Consider the following 8,398-nt stretch of genomic DNA (forward strand, 5'->3'; position numbering starts at 1 on the left):
GAGACTCGCTTGAGCCCAGGAGTTGGAGGTTGCTGTGAGCTGTAATGCCATGGCACTCCGCCCAGGGGGACAGCTTGAGGCTCTGTCTCAAAAAAAAAAAAAGAAAAAAAAAACAACAAAAAAAACTGCAACATATGTCTTATTGTCAAGCATATACAGAACTAAAAATTGACCAGTCTTGGCCATAGTACAAGTCTCAAAAGCATTCTTATAATAATACAATCATAATCTGTGACCTTGGTGGAATTTAGCTATAAATCAGGAACAAAAAGATATAAAAAAATTTATAAAAGATTATAAAATTTGGGGGAGTTAAAAAACAAAGAAATACTTTTATATAACTTACTGATCTGAGAAGATGGGAAGTTAGCATTTTTAACTGAATGATAATGAAAATACTGTATATCAAAATTTGTAGAACACAGTCAAAATTATACTTAGTGGTTTATAGTCTTAGAAAAATAGGCCAAAAATCAGTAAGCTAAGCATGAAAACTAGGAAAAGACTATCACCCCCCCCCCCAAAAAAGTCTAAAGGAAATAGAAGGGGTGGGGGAAGAGTGGAATTAATCAAATGGAAAATTTGCAGTAGAAAAGAGCAACAAAACCAAACATTGGTTCTTTGAAAAGGCTAGTAAAATTGACAAACCTTTGGTGAAACTAATAAGGGGGAAAAAAAGAGGAGACACAAATAATGAGATGAAAGGAAAAAGGTGAAACCAGTATGAATTTAGTAGACTGTAAAAATATCATAAAAGGATATTAGAAATAACATCATGCCATAGATATGAAAATTTAAATTAAGCAGATAAATATCTTCAGAAATGTAACTGAAGAAGGAATAGAAAACTTTAGTCCTATAACCATTTAAAAAGTTTATAGGCCAGGCACAGTGGCTCATGGGAGGCCAAGGCAGGAGGATTGCTTCAGACCAGGTACCTGCTGCAACGCTTGGCTATTTTTTTTTTTTTTTAGAGATAGGGTCTCCTTCTTGCTCAGGCTGGTCTTAAACTCTTGAGCTCAGGCAGTCCACCTGCCGGGGCCTCCCAGAATGCTAGGGTTATAGGTGTAAGCCACCACAACCATAAACTATTTTAAATAACAAGAGGATTTATTGATCACCCAGCAGTTAGTTGTAGACACTTCAAGTAGCTCAGTTTGTTCCCCAGCATTCTCCTCCCCCTTCGTTGTGTTCTCAAACAGGTTCTTCACTCATAGTTGCCAGATAGCAACATAAACTGCAGACTTCTGTGTATTTATGTTCAAATTCTTTAAAGAGTGAGAATCTCTTTAAGTCCTAGAATAGAAAGAAATGACTTCATTAATTCTGACCTGAGTGTTCAGAGAGATGAATTAACTCTGGCCAGGGGAATAGAATGCTCTGATTGGCCAGGCCCAAATCACACAGTTTTTCTGTGCCCAGAGGTTGGGGTCAGTATCTCTGGGAGCTGGTGGACTGAGAGGGAATTTACACCTGGCAAGAAATCAGGGTACAGGAACTATGGGAAAAGTGAACAAATGCATGGTTGCAGAATTAAATCTATATTGGAGTGATTATCAGATAAAAATGTTATAAATTCTTTATTAAAAATAATTATAAAATTCTATAGTAAATAATTCTTAGGTTATCACTACACAGCTGTAGAATTAGCAGGAATTAAAAAAATCTGGAGCTTGCACCTGATTCTTGTCCTCTCCTTTTCCTCTTTGGACATCATGTCCTTCATCACTCACTCCACTGCCTTCTCTACCAATTCAGTCCCTGGGCTCAGTCCAAGTGCCCAGCTACAGTGTTAGGCCCGCTAGCAGTGCAGCCAGCATCTGTGCAGGTACCAGGGGCTCAGGCTTCCAGATCTCCCTGTCCTGCTCCACCAGCTTCCCAGGGCAGATGGGGATCTGGGGATCTGGCCATGGGGATGGCCGGGGGTCGGATGGGAATAGGGGGCATCCAGACTGAGAAGGAGACCATGCAAGAACTGAACAACTACTGGCCTCCTACCTGGACAGAGTGAGGAACCTAGAGACCCGATAATCAGAGGCTGGAGAGCAAAATTCAGGAAACCTGGAGAAGAAGGGGCCCCAGGTCAGAGACTGGGCACATTACTTCAAGACTATTGAGGATCTTAGAGCTCAGAGCTTTGCAAATTCTGTGGACAATGCCCACATTATTTTGTAGATTGACAATGCCTGTTTTGCTATTGATGACTTCAGAGTTAAGTATAAGACAGAGCTGGCCTTGCACCAGTCTATGGAGAGCAACATCCATGAGCTCTGCAAGGTCATTGATGACACCAATGTCACTTGGCTGCAGCTGGAGACAGAGATTGAGGTTCTCAAGGAGGAGCTGCTCTTCATGAAGAAGAACCACAGGAGGAAGTAAAAGGCCTATAAGCCCAGATTGCCAGCTCTCTGGGTTGACTTTGGAGGTACATGCAAATCCCAGGACCTCCAAAGTCAACCTGAGCAAGATCATGGCAGACATGTGGGCCCAATATGATGAGCTGGCTTGGAAGAACCAAGAAGAGCCGGACAAGTACTGGTCCCAGCAGATTGGGGAGTGCACCACAGTGGTCACCTCACAGTCTCCTGAGGTTAGAGTGCTGAAACGATGCTCACAGAGCTGAAATGTACAGTCCAGTCATTGGAGATGGACCTGGACTCCTTGAGAAATCCAAAGTCTAGCCTGGAGAACAGCCTGAGGGAGGTGGAGCCCTGCTACGCCATGCAGATGGAATATCTCAATGGGATCCTGCTGCATTTGGAGTCAGAGCTGACACAGACCCGGGCAGAGGGATAGCACCAGGCCTAGGAGTAGGAGGCACTGCTGAACATCAAGGTCAGACTAGAGCCTGAGATTGCCATCTATCGCTGCCTGCTGAAAGACTGGTGGCCTGCCTTGAGTAGTATTGCTTTTTTTGCTTGCTGTGTGTCCTAACAGCAGCAACTCCATGTAAACCATCCAGAAGACCACCACCTGCAGGATAGTAGATGGCGAAGTGCTACCCTAGACCAACGACACTGAGGCAGTAGGAGCAGTGTGCCCTTATACCAATAGAGTCCAGAGGTCACTAGAAAATAAATAAAAATAAAAAATCTAGCAAATTTTGGCTCAGTGCCTATAGCTCAGTGGCTAGGGCGCCGGCCACATACACCAGGGCTAGTGGGTTCGAACCCAGCCGGGGCTTGCCAAACAACGACAACTACAGCAGCAACAAAAAATAGCTGGGTGTTGTGGCAGGTGTCTATAGTCCCAGCTACTTGGGCGGCTGAGGCAAGAGAATCAGCCCAAGAGTTGGAGGTTGCTGATGCCACAGCACTCTACCGAGGGCGACAAAGTAAGACTGTGTCTCAAAAAAAAAAAAAAAAAATCTACAAGTCTTGTTGAAAAAGTTGAGCAGCAGAAACTCTCTCATAACCTTCTGGTGGGAATATAAATAGTTAACAACTGCTTTGGGAAATAATGTGGCTTTATGTAGCAAAGTTGAATATACTCCGTAACCTAGCAATCATATTTCTAAGGTATATGTAATACACCAGAGAAATACATGCCTATGTGCTTGAGATAGTTGTACCAGAAATATCTCAGTGCTTGTATTTGCTCCAAAGTAAAAAGTACCCAGAAGACAAGGGAATGGGTAACTAAACTATGGTGCATTTGCAGATGAAATATTACACAGCAATGAAAGTAAATTACAGATACAGCAGAAACAATGTTGAGCAAAGAATAAAGAGAGAAAAGACTATATACTGTAGGATTCTGTTTGTATAAAATTCAGAAGCAGGCAAAAATAATCTTAGATATGATAGGGCTTGTACACCTACATAGTAAAGTGAGGAAAGGATGATCATGAAAGGTAGTACTTTTTTCTTTTTTTGAGACAGAGCCTCAAGCTGTCCCCCTGGGTAGAGTGCTGTGGCATCACAGCTCACAGCAACCTCCAACTCCTGGGCTCAAACAAGTCTCCTGCCTCAGGCTCCCAAGTAGCTGGGACCACAGGCACCTGCCACAACGCCCGGCTATTTTTTTTTTTTTTTGGTTGCAGCCATCATTGTTTGGCGGGCCTGAGCTGGATTCGAACCAGCCACCTTAGGTGTATGTGGCTGGCGCCTTAGCCACTTGAGCCACAGGCACTGAGCCAAGGTAGTAGTTACTTAATGGGAGAAGGGCCTTGGGGTCAGAAAGGCACCCAGCCTTTCTAGAGTTCTGGTAATGTCACATACCTTGGCCTAGGTGGTAGTTGGAGTTGAGTTTTTTTGTAATTCCTTGATGAAACTGTATGTATATAGTTCTTAAACTTTTTTGTAAGTTTGTAATACTTTGTGTCAAAAGTGATTTAAAATAATCAAATTTGTAATTCATGTCCTACTCAAAAAAGTGTAGAAATCCAAAGCATGTGCATATAGAGTAGATAAAAATGTTTTATCTTAAACTTCTTACTTAATCATTTTACAGAAATTTATATTTTTGAAATTCCATTTTTAAAAGCTTTTATAATTTTCTGAATAAGAGCTGACCAAGTCTTACTCTTACTTCCTAGGTAAGGGACTCCACTACATGAATTGAAGAAGGATAAGGTTGGCACTATTTTGCTTCTGTCTTTGTTGAAGTCTCTTCCTCCCTGATCACACTTCAACGGAGCTCCTTACAGCATATGATACACAGGTATGCCACTCGAAAATTTAAATTTGTATAATTTCTTTCTTTAGCTATTATGTTTTTGTTTTGCATAAAAATGACTAAATTCCAGGGTGGCACCTGTGGCTCAGTGGGTAGGGCACCGGCCCCATATACCGAGGGTGGCTGGTTCAAACCTGGCCCCAGCCAAACTACAACAAAAAAATAGCTGGATGTTGTGGCAGACGCCTGTAGTCCCAGCTACTCAGGAGACTGAGGCAAGAGAATTGCCTAAGCCCAGGAGTTAGAGGTTATTGTGAGCTATGTGATGCCACGGCATTGTACCGAGGGCAATAAAGTAAGACTCTGTCTCTACAAAAAAAAGACTAAATTCTAAAACATTCTGAACATGAGTATTTCTGGCTTTAGCAATTTCATTCTTCAGCAGATGTATTTAAGCATCTTCTACATACATGGCACTGTGCTTTGGTTTCTGCCTAACCTTATTTTTATTTTTATTTTTTTTTTAAAGCTAGCATTAATCTGAGAATAGTAGATATTATGCATGATGGCCCAGGAATGATTTAGCACGTTGAAAACCAAAAGTAGTAGCCTGCACCTCTGCCTCACAGGCCTATTTTCTGGAAACACTCAGCCTCACCTTTATCTAGAAGGAGGCCGGGGTGGTAGTGGCCTGCCTTGATGAGTATTGCTCCTGGCTGGAGAAGGGCTGGGGGTGGTGGCCTGCCTTGATGAGTATTGCTTTTTTTGTTTTTGTTTTTGAAAAAGAGTCTTGCTCTGTCATTCTGTCGCCCAGGTTGGAGTGCAGTGGCAGCTCACTGTACCCTTGAACTACTGTGCTCAAGTGATCCTCCCAACTCAGCCTCCCAAAATCCTGGGATTATAGGTGTGAGCCACCATGCCTGACCTATATAGTTATTTTTGATAAATGAAAACTATCAATAAAATTGCTATTTAAATTTAATTTATAAGCACAGTATCATCATAGTACTATTGAATTTTCCCTACTAGTCTCAGGTTTTTTTAGTTTAAGCAGGGCCCAGACAATTGTCAGCTGGTAAGTTCCTTAAGTCTCTGTTAATTAGTAGAGGTCTCCTTCCCTTCTCATTTTTCCCTTGCATTTTATTTGTTGAAAAATCCAGGTTGATGATCCTGTAGTCAGAGTTCCCCCATTCTAGCTTTTGCTGTTTGCATTGAACATGTTCTCTGCCTCTATTTCTTGTGAATGGTAGGTAGATCTACAGGCTTGATCACCTTAGGGGCCCAATGTTTTAGCATCCAGAGGTGGGTGCCTGCCCTTACCAGGAGGCACACATGTCTGTACAGAGTTGAGAGATAGTGTTTTTTGAAATTTGAAAATTTCAAATTTCAGATTTTTGAAATTTGAAAATTTATGCTTTTCACTTCAAGTGCAGTTGATGCTGCAGGAAAAATGAGCCTTCTTACGCCTGCAGTTTTTACTCCTTAGCTCAGGGCTCCAGCCCAGTTTAACAGGTATGGCCCAAGGAAGCCTCTCCTACACCTCCAAAAGTACTCATTGTGGCTCATTGAGTGGACTGAGTCCTTGGCTTCTCTGCCTCCTTCATGTCTAGAGGGCAGGACTCTGGCCCTAGGCCAGGAGAGGCACAGTATATTTGCATAAAGTAAGGGTTCTGTGCATGCTTTTAAAAAACCTAACTCTTACTAACCAAAGGATATTGACAGTACTGGGCTCCACATGGCTATTTTCTTAAAGGTTTTAAGACCATGTTTTCATACTGTGGTTTAATCAGGTTCTTTTCCAGCTGTCTGCCTAGGTCAATTGGTCTGTTTCTCTGTCTTTTTTTCTCTCCCTCTCCTAAGGGGTATTGTATTGTATTTTTTGAGACAGAGTCACACTTTGTCATCCCCAATAGAGTGCTGTAGCATCACAGCTCACAGCAACCTTAAACTCTTGGGCTCAAGCAATTCTCTTGCCTCAGCCTCCTGAGTAGCTGGGACTACAGACATCTGCCACAATGCCCGGCTATTTTTAAAGATGGGGTCTCACTCTAGCTCAGAGCTGGTCTCGAACTCCTGAACTCACATGATCCACCTGCCTCAACTTCCCAGAGTGCTGGGATTACAGGCGTGAGCCACCACACCCGGCCTCTAAGGGGTCTTTTAATATCTGATTATGATGTGCCTGTTTGTTGGGAAAAGAATCTAGTCTCTTTTTTACTTCTTCAGTGCATTAGCCATTGGCCCCCACCCATGGTGGAACATTTGACATCTGTTGTCATGAAAAGAGTCAGCATGCTACAATGTTTGCATACATAATGGATTTCCAGAATGCATCTTTATCAACAGGGCACACCTGTTTATGGATATTTGCTTTTTGTCCCTTTATTGTATCCCTTGGATGATACTTTTAATTTCCCTGCTGGGCTTGATGTTGAGCTGGTTTTCTACATGTATGTCACGTTGGATACTTTCTTGCTGGCAGGAGCCATTGCGTTTGTTTATCTGATGCTTCCCTGTTTTGTTTTCCCCTAGGCTTTCAGTTCTTGAAGCAGTGCCCTTTTATCAGCAGATGCAATTTTATTTTCAGTTTTTAAACTCTAATTAAAATGCAGCTGAACTTAAATAATAGAAGTACGAGACATAAAATAAGTCATTAGAGGCATAGGCATTTCTTCTATGCCTTTATGGAGGCATAGAAGAAAAGTGAAAGGAAATCTAGTCCAACTCTGGTATATTTCTAAATGTATATGTGTAGTCCTCAACTGTGAGCTAGGGGCTTCCAGAGTAGCCACTATAACTGTTTGTAAACTATCTTCTCAAATAATTAATAATGTCATCCACTTGGGTAAAATCTAAGACCTCAAAATATATAAATTCATGCCTAACAAGTGTATCAAATAGTTAATAATAGAGTAATAATTCTATTTAAAGGAAAGTGCAGAATAAAAGTTTTAGAACTAACTATGCCAGATGCTATCTAGAATACCAGCTCCAAGGCTGCTACTTTCTGGTAATCTCTGGTCTTAGCTTCGCTGTGTGTCCTCAAAGTCACATGATTTCCCCTTTATTGTAGTTTATTTTGCAGTTTCTTTATGAAGGGGATCTTTTGTTATTGTTCAGCAATAAATTTTTCTTTGTATAGAAACAGACATTCTTTTCCCAAACTTGATGCTGAGGGAATGTGGGAAGGTGCGGTATTGGCAGTGGACCCAAATTCCCACTGTGTGGCTGATGTGCTCTCCAGAGGCATGAGCCAGTGTTTAGTATCTGGGCCTTGTAACCTCCCAGTTGGGTTGCTTCCCCAAGTCAGGATGTTAAACATTAGTTAGCAAGTCTCTGAAAGTTGGCTCAAACATCAACTTTAATACATTTGAGTGAATTTACATAACTTTTCTTCATAACACAATAATTGTTATGAATCTTGGAGAATTTCCGTTAATTTAATTGTCACATCTAAACTTTAGGATAAAGATAGAATTTAACTGTTTTTTATACTCATGTATAAGCAAGTGAAATAAAGGTACTTACATTTAAATTAAGAAATATAATTAAGGCTCAGTGCCCTAATTGTGGCTCAAGCAGCTAAGGCACCAGCCACATACGCCTAAGGTGACGGGTTCGAATCCAGCCTGGGCCTGCCAAACAACAATAATGGCTGCAACCAAAAAAAAAAAATAGCCAGGCACTGTGGCGGGCACCTGTGGTCCCAGCTACTCAGGAGGCTGAGGCAGAAGACTTGCTTGAGCCCAGGAGTTGGAGGTTGCTGTGAGCTGTGATGTCA

The 8,398-nt window shown here is 41.7% G+C and overlaps 1 protein-coding gene and 1 pseudogene across 6 annotated transcripts in view; both read left to right on the forward strand.

Moving 5' to 3' along the window:
• TRAF3 (TNF receptor associated factor 3) overlaps positions 1–8,398 on the forward strand; it is a 128,704-nt gene that overhangs the window by 71,079 nt on the left and 49,227 nt on the right. For 2 of the 6 annotated variants that reach the window (XM_023518880.1, XM_023518882.1), the window contains exon 2: positions 4,538–4,662. The exons of the other annotated variants lie outside the window; for them this stretch is intronic. The gene's annotated coding sequence lies outside the window, so the exon portion shown is untranslated. The remainder of the gene's footprint in view (positions 1–4,537; positions 4,663–8,398) is intronic. 6 annotated transcript variants of the gene reach the window in all.
• On the forward strand, positions 1,716–7,164 carry LOC105887961 (annotated as a pseudogene).

The sequence above is a fragment of the Otolemur garnettii genome, unplaced genomic scaffold (assembly GCF_000181295.1).
Source record: "Otolemur garnettii isolate 467f Iridium unplaced genomic scaffold, OtoGar3 scaffold00149, whole genome shotgun sequence".
Taxonomy (NCBI): Eukaryota; Metazoa; Chordata; class Mammalia; order Primates; family Galagidae; genus Otolemur; species Otolemur garnettii.